The sequence below is a fragment of the Pteropus alecto genome, unplaced genomic scaffold (assembly GCF_000325575.1).
Source record: "Pteropus alecto unplaced genomic scaffold, ASM32557v1 scaffold155, whole genome shotgun sequence".
NCBI lineage: Eukaryota > Metazoa > Chordata > Mammalia > Chiroptera > Pteropodidae > Pteropus > Pteropus alecto.
Window position 1 is genome coordinate 328,922 of NW_006438113.1, and position 19,026 is coordinate 347,947.

General features: G+C 33.6%; 1 protein-coding gene across 6 annotated transcripts in view; it reads right to left on the minus strand.

Annotated features, from left to right (window-relative positions):
* SHLD2 (shieldin complex subunit 2) overlaps nucleotides 1–19,026 on the minus strand; it is an 81,725-nt gene that overhangs the window by 38,849 nt on the left and 23,850 nt on the right. Inside the window, exon 3 of one of the 6 annotated variants that reach the window (XM_025049358.1) lies at nucleotides 15,727–15,760. The exons of 4 other annotated variants lie outside the window; for them this stretch is intronic. The gene's annotated coding sequence lies outside the window, so the exon portion shown is untranslated. Of the gene's footprint in view, nucleotides 1–290; nucleotides 362–15,726; nucleotides 15,761–19,026 lie in introns of all 6 variants that reach the window. One more of the 6 variants, XM_015592306.2, reaches the window with a different exon arrangement.

A 19,026-nucleotide genomic window follows, 5' to 3' on the forward strand; every position in this document is an offset into this window, starting at 1 on the left:
CATAACAAATAAGAGGACTAAACATCACTAACTGTCATAACCATATATCCCACTCTCATCTAATCCTCATAGAAAGAATAACCAGCATAAGGAATAACTGGTATATTAAATCTAATTAACGTTTTACTATTTATATCATTATTAAATTGGCCACCAGAGGGCCCCAAACAGCACAGTGAGAACCTTCTACTTCAAAAGATAGATATCCAAACCAAGTGAAAGAGCAAGAAATGTATTATCCTAACATGTAGGTGGGAATACTTATATTCAAATCAAATGCATAAACTTACTATGATAGCAAACCACCCTGTCTCGAATCTTTGGGTTTCTCTTCAATGGTTTCTTCCCTTTAGCCTCAAATCTTTAAAAACAAAACAAAACAAAACTTCCATGTTGTTTTTTATTTTCACTTCCCATTCGTTCTTCAATCCACTTAAATACAGCTATTACTCTAATCGTTTTTGCTATAATGCTTTTTACTATGGAAACCAATGACCTATAAACCGCCAAATCCAAAGATTAGTTTTTAATCTTTGTCTGACTGCCACTTGAAACTGTTTATCAAACCCTCTTTCTTGAAACATTCTTTTTTTGACTCTGTGAGACCATGAATTTAGAATTCTTCCATGCTTAAAAGACAGCTAATTATTGGTTTATTCATTCAATCATTCATGTAACAAATACTGAGAATTCAACAATAACAAGGAGCTTTAATAGTCTAAGGGGAGAGAGAAAAGATAATTATAAATAGTTATATTGAGCTACCACAGAACTAAATGCAGGGGTGTCCCTAGAAGGGAGAAGACTGGGCCAACTCAATCCAAGAAGGACTGCCCATTATTTGCAATTTTCATAGGCTCTTTGGACTATGGTTAGTGACAAAATTTTGAAACCAAATTTAAATACTATTCAGAAAAAAAAAAAAAAGTATAATATAGCCCCTGAGTCATCCCTGTCCACCACCCCAACACAGGATCTAGGAAAGCAGCCTAAGTTCCCCTATCAATGGGACAGGCCTGCTATAGGTTATCACCAAAATGTTTAATGAGAGTGTCCTCACTAACATTTTCTCCTAAATGTCCTGCAATCTGACTTCTCTTTCCCATTTCTATTAAGACAACAGGGAAGTACAAATTTGTTTTCCTAACTAGTTTTTCTACCTCTGATTTTTCTTTCTCCATCTCTTCTTCCTTGGGCCATTTCTTCTTTTTATTCCACACAACTCTGCAGAAGTTCATCCAATCCTATTCATTTAACTACTAAATATCCGATTATGCTTTACTAATCTATATTGAACCAACCACTCTATCAGACATATTTCTAATAATAATATTTCTAATAATAATATTTGACACACTCATAATTGATTTAAAAAGCAGAGTTGTGTTTAGTCTCTTTCTTAAAGAGAAAAACTGACTAAATGACCCTACCTATCTTCGGACTAGATTACAGTCCTTGGATTCAAGTTTGGTATGGTTTATGGTTATGAGGCCATGAGGCCATGAAGCTGCAGGCCCCCAACATTCAGAGCCCTACTTGTCCTCTAGGCAGGGGAAGATGGTGAGACACACAGGGGTGACACAAAGCGGTCATGAGACTTCAGAGAGGATCTCCCAGGATTAAAGATACCTAAAACAAATCAAAGTTCTATAAAATACAGTTATTCGTGTATAATAATTACTTCAGTGTGCCTTTGCTTATTTGTCTAAATATATACCTCTGTAAGTGTGAGACTCTTCTCACAAAAAAAAAAAAAAAGACTAGAAAGTATGGTCCTGTTAATTCAAAAAAGTAATTTTTTAAAAAAGTCTTTATACTTAAGGCTGCTGCTGTCCTCTACAGGGGCTATGAGTGTGTGGGGTGGGGAGGGTGAATGGGATGTGGCGAGGGCAGAGAGAAACAATTATTTATCAGGGCAGAAATACACAGACTGAAGAGTTAAGTTACAGATAACTGCTAAATTTCAATGATTCTAGATATGTTTTGAGTGTACTCAAAGGGTTAAAGCTCATTAAGATACCAGATGAAACTTGCAAGCACACATCCATTACTGTAGTTAATAATTATACAATTTCCCAATCTGCAGAAGGCTACTTCACTCAGAAAGACCAATACAACCGCAATCCTTTATCTTTAGCATGGTCAGAGTCTGGTGAATGGGTCAAAGATTTATAAAACAGGATGAACTGTATCAGCAGGTTTTATCTTTGCAGAACACTGCAACTAAAAATACTCATAACAAAATACATGTAGTTAAAAGAGAGTGCTTCCTCTTTTTTATTACCAACCTGAAAAACTCAGTTATAAAGCCTTTCCATGTCTATTTTACCAAAAACACTAAGCATCATAAAGTTACTCAGCAGCATCAAAGGATAAAATGAAAAGGCAGCATAGGTTTTAGAGTAATACAGATGTGGGTAAAAATCCTACTCTGCAACTTATCAAAAAATGTAAACTTGAAATTACTGAAGCTAGGTGATAGTTACATGGGGTTCATTATACTAATCTTTCTTTTTCTGTATATTCTGAAAACATCCATAATAAAAAATAAAATTTCAATGTATGTCAAGTGAGGATTAAGGTTCTTTATCTGTCAAATGAAAATAATATCAATCCCTATCTGACAGTGTTTGTGAGATGAGCACAAAGTAAGTACTCAAAATGTCAGTCTTAAATCTCAGAACTACACACACATACTTAGTGACACAAATAAAAGCCAACCCACTGTATTTCCTTCAAGTTTTTGTTTTTAATGTGTATTTTTATATAGCTGTAACCATAAAATTGAAATAATTTTGTATTCTGCTTGAATCCATACATGGTCACCTTTTAATGTCAATCTATAGTTTTCCAAATCATTTTTAATGCTAGCTTAATGTTTTCATAATGAATCTAATTTAGTTCATCATTACTCTCTAATTCATTAATTTGTTTCTAACTTGTTGCTATTATAGCCATTGCTGCAATAACTTATTTCGGGCAGTTAACATTACTTTTCAATTATTTTCTTCTGATATACTTCCAGGTATGGAATTATTGGGTCAAAGATATATATATTGTTATAGCTCTTGATATTTATTATGCTGTGTGCAAAAGACCTGGATACTGTATAATGCCACAAACAAAGGCTGAGACTCTCAGTCTTACTGCAACTTTGTTAATATCTTAAAAAATAATTTTACTAGTAAGAACGCTGACACATTTTATGTGACTTGTGAAAGAATATAAGATGCATTATTTGTCCCTCAAGAACAAAAGCAATTGAAATTTAAAGCTATTACACATTCTTGCATTTGAAGTAATAGTTACTAAAACAAACCAGTGGGCAGACAACCGATTGTTTAAATCTCCTTGCATAAGCTTTGATTTCCTTTGCTATAGTCGGGTTTTCAGGAGAGACATCTCTAATCATGTTCTCACCACCACATGAGGTTACTGCAGTGCCGTGAGCCTCTTAGTTGCGCTTACAATACAGTGAGAATTCCTCCCTCCCACCCCATTCTAGAAGTTGTCTTCTCCAAGTCAAGTCCAAGCACTGGACCTGAAAGTGAACCTTAATCTAGCTGCTTTTTTGCCTTAAGAATAGAGTGACCATACATTCTGATTTGCCCAGAACAGTCCTAGTTTAAGCATGCTTATCTTGTGTCTTGTTTAGTCAGTTTCCCTTTTCACTCTTAAAAATGTCTCGGTCTGGAGATAAATTATATAGTCACCCTAGTTAAGAACTATATAAATACATGAATAAATGTTCTATTAGTGACGAGTGTAACTCTTAATACATTTTAACAGTAGAAGTAAAGGGAAATGTTGTACTCAGTTTTCCTGTAAAAATTTTTAAATAATGAAATACTAATTGAAATTAGGTTGAACTATACCTAAAAATCATAATATGCATTTGGGAATCTCACGACAGTGATAAAAATTAAATGAGATGGAAAAGAGGATTAAACCTGTTTGGCAACTAAGAAGAAAAAAAGAGTCTGGCTGTCAGGTTCTGAATAATAAAGCTGTGGATATCAGTATAAAAACTTTGGATCCAGTTTTCCTAGAAAATGTCTCAGGCAGCAAGAAACAACTTGTCCAAAGCTCATCCTTTCTAAGGAAGGTCAAAGAAGAAATCTTAAAACATAACACTTCACTTCTCCTCCCCCACATCACGTACTACCAAAAGGACTGATCTACTAACCATGATCTCATAAGCATAAGGTGAGTCTCAGGAGTCTGCCTTCCAACCTTTCTGCTTGCTCATCTCCACCCACCCCCTAAAAAAGATGAAAAACAAATAATAAAAAAACAACTTTACAACTTAAGCCCTGACATTCCTTTGTAAAACATCATACTCATCTTAGCAAATGGCAATTCCACTCTTCTAGTTCACTGGGCCAAAAACCTTGGCATCCTCACTGGTTGATTTTTTTTTTTTTTCCAATTTGTCATCAAATCCTTTTAGCCCTACCTTAAAATTCATTCAGAACTTGACCACTTTTCTCCACCTTCAATTGCTACTGCCCTGATTCAAATCACCATCATTTGATTTACAACAGTCTCCTGATTGGTTTCCCATCTTCCCCTACTGCCCCCTCAAAAAAACTGAGGTTTATAGAAGTGGCCCCCGGTCAAGTAGCCTGCAGGTAGTGGAGCAGGACTGGAATGCAGGAAATCAAACTGCAGAGCCTAAGTTCTTAACCACTATACCATACTGACTCTCTGGTTTTACGTCTTTGCACAACTGTATAGCTAGAATCCAAGCTAGTACCCAGCCAACAAGTCATATTAAATATAAGCACAAAGCACTGACTTACGTAGAATGGTATGACAAGAACAAAACCAGTATAAAGGAGCACCATTATCAAAGAATTCCACTTGTAAAGTTTACTGTAAACTTAATATTGAGGTGAATAATAAATGCCTTTTAAGAGGACGTATCTCTCTCTTTTAATCTCTTGCTTCTTTTATATCTGACACATTCTCTCTTACTCCCTCCTACCCCTTCCTCCCTCCCTTTCTCTCTTTCTCTCCTTTTTAATGATCTGGCAATGGGATGCTAAACTTCCAAAAAATTAAATATTCAATTTAAAATCCTGTTGCTTAGCAAGTTAAAGAGTAAAAATAACAAACTACAGACACAGAGCTACCTTCCTGACCTAAACCTTACCACTTTCTTCCTTTCACCTCTAATATCCCAAAGTATACCTCAGCACCTCTGTGCATGTATTGTTCCCTCAGCCTTAAAACATTCTTCCCCTAGACTCTTACTAGTTTTGTAAATCTGAAGTATAATTAAACATTAGATAATATGCACAGGTCTTAAGAGTTCTGTTCAACTACTGACAATTTTCTACACCCATGTAACCATCATCCAAAACAAGATACAAATTGTTTCCATGGACCTAAGGAAGTTCTCTCATGTCCCTTTCTAAATAGTTTCTCCCCAACTCCAACCCACAATTATCTTCTGATCTCTATCAGAACCCTCAATTATTTTCTGATTTCTATCACTTTAGAATAGTTTTGCTTTTTTTCTTGGACTTCGTATACACCATACAGCATACGCTCATTTAGGTCTAGTTTCTTTCGCTTAACACAATGGTTTCAAGATTCATCTGTGTTGTTAGGTATATCCGTTATAAGTACTGTGAATACACCATAGTTTTTCAATCCATTTTCCTATAGATGAACATTTTTGGCTATTATGAATAAAACTGCAATAAACATTATTGAATTCATTATTTTATAGACATATTTTTTCATTTCTCTTCATTAAATATCTAGTAGACTTGCCAAATCATAGGATGTATGTTTAATTTCATTAGAAACTGCCAGTTCTCCAAAGTAACTGTACCCTTTTGCATACCCACCAGCAATATGAGTTCCGTTTACATCATATCATCCCCATTTGTATCTGTAGTCTTTCTCGTTAGCCATTCTAGAGGGGTTGAAATGGTATTTCAATGTGAGTTGACTGCATTTCCCTAAATGATGCCAAGTACCTTTGTAAGTGTTTATTGGCCATTAGCATAGACTCTTTTGGGAAAAGTCTGCTCATGTCTTTTCCTCATTTTACTGTAAGATTACTACAGTTCTTATATGCCCTAAATATAGGCTGTTTTGACAGATAAATGTGGTGGAAATATTTTTTTCACCACTCTGTGCTTACCTACTCATTTCCTTAGCGATATCTTTTAAAGAACAATACTGTTATTTAGATGAGGTCCAATTTATCAAAATTTTTTCTTTTATGAATCTTTTTTCTCTTAGTGTCTTATCCAAAAAATCTTTGAGTACTCCAAGTTCATAAGATATTCTCCTTTTTTTCTAGAAGCTATGGCAGTTTTAATATGTCCACAAATTCTTTAATACTCCTCCCTTCAAGAGATGAGGCTTAATTCCTCTACCCTTAAATGTGGGCTACAGTAATGAACGGAATTTGGGAGAAATGATGGTATGTGATCCCCAAGACTTTGTCATAAAAGGTAATGCAGCTTCCTCTGTGTGCTCACTCTTAGATCACTCACTCTGAGGGAAGCCAGCTGCCATTATGAGGGCACTCAAGCAGCCCTATGGCAGGCTCATGTGGTGAAGAACTAAGTCTCCTGCCAATAGCCAGAGAAGAGCTGAGGCCTATGACCAACAGCCATTGGAAGCAAGCCATCATAAAGGAGGATTCTCCCACCCCGATCAAGCCATCAGATGACTGCACACTTGCTAACATCCTGACTACAACCTCATGAGAGCCTCTGCACCAGAATCGCCTAGCTAAGCTTCTCCTGAGTACTTGATACAAGGTAACTATAATAAATATTTTTTGCATCAAGCCACTCAGTATTGGGAATTTGTTATGAAGCAAGAAATAATACAAAAGTTGTATGGCTTTTGCTTTTGCATTCTAAATATGTAACCTATTGTAAATTAGTTTCTGTGTATGGAGTGAGTTGAGCTGGTAGTTCTTTACCTTCCATATAGATATCACGTTTGAGCAATGTTTGTCTTTCTTTCTCCCATGGGTTTGTTTTGGTACTTTGGTAGAAACATGTATTAGTCCATTTCTGAGCTCTCTATTATCTATCATTGATCTCTATGTCTATCCTTATGCCAATACCACACTGTCTTGATTATTGTAGCTTTAAGAAAAATCCTGATATCAGGAAATAAAAGGCCTCTAACTCTGTCCTTTCTCAAAACTATTTTTGCTATTCTTAAGTCCTTTGCATTTCTAATAACTTCCTAGAATTAGCTTATCTATTTCTTAAAGGAAAAAAAAAAAACCTACTAGGATGTTAACGAAGATTGTATAGATCAATTTAGAGAGAATTCCATTTAAACAATGCCTGTCTTCCAACCCATGAATATGGTATATCACCATTCACTTAAATCTTTTTAAACTTACATTAGCAACATTTTCTACCTTTCAGTATTGAGAGCATATCCTAAGTTTTCTTCATAGACACTTGGTGTTTTTTTTTATGCTATCAGAATGATAGTTTTTATTTCAGTTTTCAAATTGTTCATTGCTTGTATAGAGAACTATAAATAATTTTTTTATATTGACTTCGTTAAATTCATTCATTATTGTTTTTGTAGATTCCATTGTGTTTTCTATATATACAATCATGTCCTACGTAAATAACAATTTTACTTCTTTTCTAATTTTATGCCTTACTATTTTCTTTTCCTTGGCTTACTATACTTTTTAGGACCACTAGATCAAAGTGATGGAAGTGAAATATATACCTATATTATTGTTCTAATATCTGTAGGATCCATACATTTGAGGTTAGCAAATGTTTTCTATAGAGTCAAGAGAGTAAATATTTTAGGCTTTGCAGGCCCTACAGTATATCACAAATACTTACATTGTGGATATAGCAGAACAGAAGACATAAACAAGACAAACAAATGAGCATGGCTATGTTCCAATAAAACTTTATGGCTACAAACGAAATTTGAATTTCTTATTAAAATATGAATTCACATGTCATAAAATATGTCTCCTTTTGATCCTTTTTCAGTCATTTTAATATGTAAATGCCACTCTTAGGTCACAGGCCACACAAAAACAGGTGATAGACTAGATGTGACCCGTAGGCAGAGGTTTGTTAGTCTCTGGTTTAGACGACTGATTTGAGACTTTTCTTCTATTCTAATATAAGCATTTAACGCAATGTTTCCCTCCAAACACTCCTTTAATTGCATTATTATTTGTATCATTTCTACTTTGTACTATTTTCTTAGCCATTGCTACAGAATTTTCAGTTTATATCTTTAACATAGTCTATCTTCAAATAATATTTTACCATTTAACTTTGTCTAAAGATGTTGCAACATCATTCTTCCATTTTCCTCTTCCTGTTCTTTGTGCTATTTTTGTCATACATTTATTTCACTTGTTGCAACTATTTTTGGTTTATACAATCAATGATCCTTTAAAGAGGTTAAAAATGAGTTAAATATCCTTAATATACAACCGCACAATTGCTATTTCTGGAATTTTATGTATACATTCAACTTTCCTTCAGGTATCACTTTCCCTTTGCCTGAAGAACTGCCTATAATATTTTTTATAGCTCAAATATGCAGCAATAAATTCTCTTATCTTTCTTAGTCTAACAGAATTATTTTTTAAAGATATTTTCTACTGAGTTGTAGAACTCTACATTGACAGCACTTATTTTTTCTTGCAGTATTTTCAAGAGATCGGTCCACTGTCTTCTGGCTTGCATAGTTTTTAACTTTAGCTTTGTTCAAGCAATGTGTCTTTTTTTCTCTGCCTACTTTTAAAAATTTCTTTTTATCACTGAGTTCTAGCAATTTGATTACTATGTTATCAGGTATGACTTTATTTATGGTTATCCTACTTAGCATTCATTGAGGTTCTTGGATCTGTGGGTTTGTAGTTTTCATCGGACTTGGAAATTTTTCAGTCATTATTTCTTCAAATAATTTTTTTCTCTACCTTCTATTTTATGGAATTCCAATTATACATATATTACACAACTTGATATTGTTCTACTAATATTGTTCCAGTTTTTTTCTTTGCACTTTATTTTTAATTGGTTCTTCTGCTGTATCTTCAAGTTGAATGATCTTTTTCTTTTGCAGTATCTAATCTGATGTTAATCTCATCCAGTGGCTTGTTTTTCATTTTGGATATTTTATTTTTCATCTCTAGATATTCCATTTGAGTCCTTTTTTCTATCACTCATTTCTCTCCTTATCATATTCATAGCTGTTTTAACATCCCTGTCTGATAATTCTATCATCAAAAATACTTCAAATGATTCTTCATTTCTAGGTCTCTTTCATTTGATTGGTTTTCTTCCTGGTTATGGTCCATTTTCCTGTTTTATTAGTACACCTAATAATCTTTTACTTGATGCTAGACATTTTAAATGTGGATGCTGGTTTTTACTGTATTCCTTTAAAAGTGTCAGACTTAGTTTTGGCACAGTTGACTTATTTGTTACTTTCAAAACTTGTTTTTAAGCTTTGTTGCAGTGGCTTTAGGGAGGCCTTCAGTCTATGGCTAATTTAACTCCACTCAAAGCCAATGTCCCATCTATGAAAACATCCCTCTGCTATGCCTACTGGAAACAAACTACGTCCAGCACCATGTGAGCTCCTGGAATTGTTCAGTGTACTAATTTCTGCTGTGACTTTCCACAGTACTGTTAAATTTCATACTCTGCATGTGCAGATGAGTATTCAACAAATGATTCTAGAGAACTCGTCTATAGATCTCCAGAGATCTCTTAGTTTTGTAGCTTTCTGCACAGTTCCCTCTGCTCCAGTTTTCTACCCCACAAATTCTAGTTGCCTTAGTTTCTCCAAACACTCCTCAGCTCTATTTGGGTTGTCTTACTTTGTGCTGCAGTCTGGAAACTACCTACAAGCAGTATGATGGGGGCACTTATAGGGTTCATGTCATTTATTTTCCTTCTGTCGAAGATCACCATCCTGCACTGACTGTTGTCCAATATCTGAAAACAGTTGTTTCATATATTTTTCTCCTGTTTTCTAGATGTTTATAGTAGGAGCATGATTTTCATACCACTTAATCCTACATGGGCAGATGTCCTTCTTTTTGCAATTCTCATAGTTTTAAACTCTAAATCAATATATACTGTAAACCCCACATATATTAATAGTTTTGCTTCAAACAGTCAATATTCTATGTTTATACTACAGGTAAAGGTACCAAAAAAAGTTTCTTTATATTTATACAGATATTTACCATTTCTGGTGATCTTCATCCTTTTCTGCAGACCCAATGTTCCATCTAGTCTCTTTTGCCTTTAGCTCATGAAACATTTTTTAGTATTTTATGGCAGTCCAGGTCTGTAAGAGACAAATTCTTTCACTTTCTAATCTGTCTAAAAATGTCTTTGTTTTGCCTTTATTTTTGAAGGTTTATTTCTACTGAATATAGGATTCTAGATTGACAGGTTTTCTTTTTTATCACTTTTATAGATGTCATTCCATTTTCTCTAAGCCTCTATTCTTTCTGGTGAGAAGTTCGTCATAATTCACATTGTTATTCCCATGTATTTAATGTATTATTCTGTTGCTTATAAGATCTGTTCTTTCATTTTTAGTAGTTTGATAATGATGTGCCTAAGTCTGGGATTTTTTATTTGTTGGTTGGTTTTTAATTTTGTATTTAACCTGCTTAAGGTTTGTTTAACTTCTTAAATTTGTGAGTTTATGTCTTTCATCAGTCTTAGAAGTTCTTAACCAATGTCTCTTCAAACATGTTTTATACTACATTCTCTTCTAAAAACTCCAATTATACATAATATTATCCCACAGATCTATCTGGTAGCTCTTTGCTACCTCTCCCGCACTTTGTTGTGTTTGTTCATCAATTTGAATATTCTATCAACCTTTCTTCAGATTCACTGATCTTGATATGTTAAGAAACTGTTAATCATCTGTAATGCATTCTTCATTTCTAATATTGTATTTTTAATTTATGAATTTCAATTTGGTTCTTTGGTGTAGTTTCTATGCTTCTCCTGAAAATTCCCATCTTTTCATGCATGTTTTCCACCTTTACCATTAGATCCTCTGGCACTTTTTTTCACAATTATCTTTAAAACCCTGTCTGATAATTCTACCATCTGGATTATCTCTGGGTCTCCCTATACTGACTACTTCCTCTCTTGACCTTTTATCACATTTTCTCACATCTTGCAATTATTATAAGATAGACACTTTGCATAAAAATACATTAGTAATTGAAATAAAAAATATTTTACTCGTAGAAAGAGACATGACCTTCTGTCAGACCACTAGAATGTGGTCTGAGTCAATCTAATTTGTAATTGAGCTAAGTTTGGGCTTTTATGCAGCTTGAGTTTGATTCAGTTCATCACTGGATTCAAGCAGTTTGAGAGTAGGAATCAGACTTTCACTTCAGCAGGGTCTGGAATTTGAGCCCAGGTGGAATTCTAGAGATTTGTCTGTGCTTCACAGCTAAGCCGCCAGTTTTCAAAACTGTGAGTACTGTACAAATATACTGCAACTGAATAAATAAACAGGTGGCAAGTGATATAAGCCGGTTTCTCACTATTAGAGTAGGAGTTTACAGATAAGCAAGGGGAGGAGGTTATAATGATCTATGTGCTAATGGATTAGAGTTGGATACCACAGCATAAACTCACATTTAGCATAATGTAGACACAGATGAGTACATATAGAAATCTTTATAGATATGTACATACACAGATTAGTAAATGTACATATGTTTCTGGGCTCTGTCAGCTGAGTGGACCTACAACCAACAACAATCCAGTAGCAACTAGCACATCTAGCACCTAGATCTTGCTTTCTCCATTTTCCATTAAAAGGAACAAAGGTTCATTGGAGAAATGTCCAATCCCAGGATGGGGCAGGAAATATACAAAATGAACTTGGAGAATTACGTAGTGACAAAATATAGAAGTGCGTGCTCTCTGTCTCTGTCTCTCTGTCTCTGCATCTCTCTCTCTCTCTCTCTCTCTCTCTCGCTCCTCTTTCTCTCTCTCTGTCAAACAAACACACACACACACACGCATGCACACACACACACATGCCCATACACACTGATGGGGGTATGTCAAAGAGACATAGAAGCCAACTGAGAGAGCTCCCAACAGCCAAAGCTGGAACAATTTCAGCAACAAAATTAAGTAGTAATTGTATTATAACCTCAAGTATAAAGTTAATATGCATGAGTAATACTGACATAAAGAATGACCGAATAAATAAATAAATGGGGAGAAGAGACAAATCTCCTGCACAGAATTCCAAATAATTTATGTAGATACTCCATCCTCGAAGAGGGGAAGCATAACTACCCATTCTGTAAGTGAGAGCTGTATATAAATGACTTCTTTCCAAAGAGTACTGTATGAAAACAGAGACTAAAAGAGTAATTTTATAGTTGAAAACTTGACAAACACTATCTTGACCAGGTGGTCAATGTCAACATTAATACCGATATGTCATGTTGACAGTATCTACCCTTAATATAATGAAAATGGCAGTTAATCTATGTGGTCTTCCTCCAAAAAATCCAAAACCCCAGTCTACTCATGAGAAAAATAGGAGACACATACCAATAGAGGTGCATTCTATAAAATACCTGGAACAATACTCCTCAAAACTGTCAAAGTCATCAAAAGCACGAAAAGTATAAGAAACTCATAACCAAGAGGAACTTAAGGAAACATGACAGCTAAATGTACTGTGGGAACTTGGCTGGGATCCTAGAACAAAAAAAAGGACATTAGGTGATTGAATAAATAAAATGTCGTATCTCTGTACAATGGAAATTACTCAGCCATAAAAGAGAAAGAAGTACTGATTTGTACTACACCACAGATGAACCTCATAAACATGCTAAGTGAAAGTATGTGACTCAAAGGCCATGGACTATATTATTCCATTTAGATGAAATATCCAGAATAGGCAAATCCATTGAGACAGAAAGCAGATCAGTGGTTGCCATGGGCTGGGGGAAAGAAGGAGTAGGAAATGATTGCTTAATTAATATGGGGTTTCTTTTTGGAATGATGAAAAAGTTCTAGAACTAGATAGTGGTGATGGCTGTACAACATTGTGATGTACACTTTAAAAGTTAATAAATTTTATGTGTATTTTACCACAATAAAAAAAATGAATAGTTTCTTAAACTTCATATTTGGGTAGGTTAAGCTGCCATAAATGTTCAGTGTGAATACTGTTTAAGTTGAAAATACTGTAAAAAAAAAAATTTATTTTTTCAAAAATATTTTTACAAAAATAATAGTAAAAAATGAATAGATAAATAAAAACTTAAACAAAAATATCTAGAACTAGATTCTGGGTAAAAATGAATTTTTACCCAGGGTCCCAGATATTTAATTTCATTGCTTCTCAAAACTGTGCTAAAATACTAATAAGGTAATTTTAAGACATAAAGTTTGAAGGCTGGAAAGCATATGGTAACTAACAGAAGATCCAAGAAAGCTGAATCGTAAACCAGCAATGTGGAAAGTCAAAACCAACCTGACTTAGTCCACAGAATTCTCAAAAGGTTCAGTCAGGAATTTGAAAGCTCTTTAAGAAATGGCTTAATCTCTCAATGTCTCCCATTCCATATGGTTGGCTTACTATGCCTCTGTCGGCAAGGCAAAATTCTAGAGAATTATTCTCTGAAGAGGATTTCTGAACAGAGGTATACAAAGCACACTTTGGGGGACGGGGAAGAGGAGAAGGATTTAATCAAACCAGGGGGATTAAGTAAACATATATACATACATATACATATACTTCTTTCACTCAACTCCTAGAGGAGCAGCTTTCACACACAAGGCAAGAGATTAAAAGACTCTTCTCTTTTCAGAAAAAAAAAAAGAAATGAGAAGCAGGTATCAGCGTGCCCTAGTAAATGGCAAAGTCGGGTCACCCTACAGTGAACTCAGTCAATGAGTACCAATGATGTACTCAGAGCTTCCAATCAACTCTCAGGGTCACACCTGCAGTTTGCTAAGGTTCACGACTCATCTGAGAAAAGCTTCTATCAGAAAACAAAGAAAAGGAACAAGAAAAAAAGAACTTGGAAGAAACATGGAAAATGTAGAGAGAAAAAATTTTAAGTTAAAAATATTTTTTCTAACCCTATCATTTCATATCCTTGGAGAAGACCAATACTCCATCCATGGGGGGAAAAAAAAAAAAGGATACTTTTAAAAAGAGCCCTTGGAAATTAAACTTAAGGAAATTTATCAGAAAGAATGAAGAATAAAATAGATGATATTAAGAAATTGGAGATCTAGTCAAGATAATTCAATATCTGTACAGCAGAGGAGAAAGATCAATGAAATAATTCAGGAAAACATTCCAGAATTAAACAATGTAAGTTTACTATTTGAAAACACAGAATGCACAGCATAATGAATCTAAAAAGCAACTCCATAATACAATGTCATATGCCAACTGTAATTTAAAATAAATAATTTTTAAAAAAGGAAAAAAGTACATCCATACTAAAGCATATCTTTTTGAAATTTCAAAACAATGGAAGCCAAGAGAAGATTTTACAAGCTTCCAGAGATGGAAAATAGGTGACAACAGATGAAGAATCAGAATGATTTTGAACTTTCAGCAGCCATGGTATAAGCTAGACAACAATGGAACAAAATTATCAAAATTCTGAAGAAAAATTATTCCCAGTCTGAATGTTATACACAAACCAAACTATTAAACAAAGTTAAGAGGATAATAAAGACATTTTCAGAAATGCAAGGTATCAAATAACTTGCCTCCCATTCACCCTTTCTTTAGCAAAATGTGGGAGTAAACCAAGAAAGAGGAAGACATAGGACAGAAGAAATAAAAGATCCAACACAGGAGAAAAGAAGAGATACTTAGACTGATAATTAGACACTATGAGGACACAGAAACTACTCCAGATTGGAGCACTTTGCTTGGGAGGGATTCCTTCAACATGATGACACTGACAGAGTAAATGATGTGAAATAAAATAGGAAATTTGGGCAATTGGTAGAAAATCCTGAGCTGAGTTAATGATAAGGACAGAGAAAACCATATAAACAATGTCCTAACATCAATTCAAATATGTTACTTGAAATATCACAGGGAAGCACCAAACAGCTAAGAATTGAGAACAGTTACCTCTGAGAAGGGGAAATGAAGGTGGGAACTGAGAATTATTACTGTTTGTCTGAACAATCCCCAACAAACTAACTTGTTAAACTGAAACTTTTAAAAAAAATGAAGATATTTTTATATATTGAAGATAGAGACATAAGGTACCTAAGGATTTCCCAAGGACATAAAACCCACTTTGGCAACTAAATCTGATCTCTGGAAACTAAGAAGTCTAACAAAATTGTCCTGCAAAGCAAAAAACAACAAAACCAAAGGAGTTGGAGGGAGAGAGAGAGAGGAGGGCAAGAAAGAAGCAACATGACTCTCATGCTATCATAACTTGCTAAATGCATAACCTGTAGCAGAAATCCTTAGATTTCTACACTTCAGTTCCTTCATGTGTAAAGTATAACAGCGTCTCGCTCAGGATTGTTATGAGGCTTAATCAGATAATGAACATAAAATGCTTATAGCAATGCTGTATACAAATGTTAACATAGTTAATTCTTTACTTTTTTTAAATAACTGAAACTATTTTTATATTAAATCATTCCATTGTCACAACGACACTAAAGAGTTTATTTGAATGCTTACCTTGTCTACTCAAACATAAGGCTTTTCATGTTTCCTAAAAAGGGAGAGAGAAACTACCTGACCATCTACAAGAAACAGAAATAACAATGAAAGTTGTTTTAAGACTCTTATCATACTGAATAATTGACTGTATCTGAAAAACTACTCAGGCCACTCTTTCTCTTAACTTTTTAGTTGATTGTATCAATCATTTACTCACTAAGCAAGTCAGCAACTACAACTGAAAACTTTGTACCAACTATATATTAACTCAATAATGTTGAGGCGCTTCTCCATTTCAAAATAGGCAGTCTCCAAATATGCATAAAGTTTTCCAAGTTCTAAAACTTGAGAAACATTTTTCCAAAGAAAGAAAATTAAGAAATAAAGTTGAGATCTTGGGCAATAAACAAAGACCACCTTAATCCATAAGTACCTAAGAACCATGGGGAAAGAAAGGAATAAATATAACCATATTAGGTAACTTTCAATCACTTCTTTTGAGCTCCCACAGCTAACAAAAGAATAGCAACTTGAGACTGAAGATTGTGTCATGTTTTTTATCCATCTTTGTAACCTTGTAAACGTAAACAGTATATAGCAGAGTACCTGCCTTCTATCAAGAGCTTAAAGTATTTATTTAATGAATGAATAACTAGAATTAAGAGTACTATTTGAACCACACTCTGTCTATGGGAAAATGCACTATAATTTCCAATTAAAGGAATAATTGAAGGAACTCTGGCAACAATACCAGAGGTTGAACACCAAGAACAATAAAGCTTGGGCAGATATCCATCTACATAACAATTACTCCTCCTAGAAATCATATTCTAGTCACAGATTTCTCATATTGTTTCAAGTATGTATAAATATGTATAAAAGTTTGGTTATCATAATATAAAACTTGATCTCCAAAATCTCCCTGGCTTCTTTCCATTTATGAATACCTTAAATTAAAATAGCAGCAATAACACTTTATCTGGGAATATATTTTCTCCCAGTTTTACTGAGATACAATTGCCATATAACCTTGTATTAGTTTAAGGTGTATGATATAATGATTTCATATACGTATATATTGCAAAATGGTTACCATACTAAGTTTAATTATCATCCATCACCCCATGAATTATAATATTTTCTCTTTCTTGTAATGAAAACTTTTAAAATCTACTTTCTTAGCAATTTTCAAACATACAATACAGTATTATTAACTATAGTCGCCATGATGTACATTACATTCCAAGAACTTATTTATCTTATAACTGAAGTTTGTACCTTTTGACCACCTTAACCTATTTCCCCCTGCCCCTACCCTCTGCCTCTGGCAACCACCAATCTGTTCTGTTTCTATGCCTTTGGCTTTGTGAGATCAAACAGTAGTTGTCTTTCTGTCTGACTTATTTCACTGAGCATAATACCCTCAAGGTCTAGCCATGTTGTCTCAAATGGCAGGACTTCCTTCTTTTTTATTGCTAATAATATTCCAGTGTGAATGTGTGTGTGTGTGTGTGTGTGTACACATGTGTGTATATATATCACATTTTCATTATCTATTCATCCACCAATAGACATGTTGTTTCCACATTTTTGACTAGTATAAATAATGCTGCAATGAACATGGAAGTGCAGATAATCTTTTTGAGATAGTGATTTCATTTCTTTCAGATATGTCCTTCAGATATGTATCCCAAAGTGGAACTGCTGGATCCTATAGTTCTATTTTTAATTTTTTGAGGTTGATTTTTTAATTTTCAGCTTCTAGATTACTTCTAGTTAGTACAGAAGGTGATCAACTACAAACTTAATACCATGGCAAAAAAAAAATGCAAAAATCCTGATTAAAATCCATTATTTCTCTAGTTCAAATGCAACTATCTATACTTAAACATTCCAGAAGTGAAGAAAAAATTACCCAACACAACATTATTTTAAGCACCAGAATATTTGCAAAAATAAGTGAAAATTATAGGTTAAAATTATAGGTTAAAAAATAACTGAAAATTATAGGGCTTAGTAAACAGGATTTAGTAAACAACATATTCAACATCCACAATGATACTTTCATATCTTAAAACCTAAAAAATTTACCTGAAAAAGAACTCTCTTAATTTTTCATTACTCAAAGCAACTCAATCTCTATAATATATTCTTTAAAAAAAATAAAGATTTTACATCTGAAACTAATATAAAATAATAATGAATGTCAACTCTAACCAAAAAATAAAAATTAAGAAAAAATAAAGTTAAAAATAAATAAATTTATCCTAGAGAGCCAGAGCTTACTTCATGCTTTATGGAATGATTGATAAACACATTTATTCTTCCAAACATAAAATTCATATGGATTGTCACTTTAAATGAGATAGGGCATGAAAAAGCACTTAAGCTTCAATCTAGTATTAGAAATCATTCTATAAATAGTATATCTCTTGAGTACCCTTTCTGCTTTGAACTTCTATACCTCCAATGAAACCAATTCTTTTAACTTCGTTTTATGTAAATTTATGAAAGTTGTATAAATATTTGTGTGAACAAATATAGGAGTTTGAAGAGATGATGACGACTTGTGAGCAACAAAAGAGGCATGGGTAGTGTTATCAGCAAAAAAACAAAAGCATCTCTAAAACACCTACTACATTAACACAGTATCTTCTACACAAAAATTAAGTGAGGTCTTTATGTAGTAATTTGAAAGTTATTTTTACATCCAAAAAATTTAATCATAATTAATTAAATATATTTTGAATTGTGATTCCAGAATGTTTTCCGTAGAAAGAGTAATGCCCAATTTCTTCGCATTAGTAAACTGTGTAATAAAATATGAAACTTACTAAGGAAAAGCAAAGCAAGAAACTTAATGTAACTTTTAGAGATCTATCCTTATATGAAAATAATCATCATCAATTTGAAGCATGTTCCAAACTTTTAAGAGAAGCGGGTGAGTGGAGGAATAAGAGAGCATAAGAAATTGACACTATTTCTATACTGTAGGTTTATATTTCAATGTTTTCATTCTGAAAAGCAAATGAAGTAAACTTAGACCTCCACCTTGCTTGCCAGAAGGGCTGTCAAGTACTAACACTGTTAACATTTTAATAAACTTTTCTTTCGTTTCTTCTAAATATCATAGATAACATTAAAAACTACATAACATAATGGAGCTACTGTGAATAAAACAATTGGACAGTATCTCAAAAAGTTAAACATAAAGTTACCATATGACTCAGTAATTCCACCCAAGGTATATACCAAGGAGAACTGAAAATATGTCCACAAAAAAAACTTGTAACAAATGTTCAGAGTAGCATCTTTCAC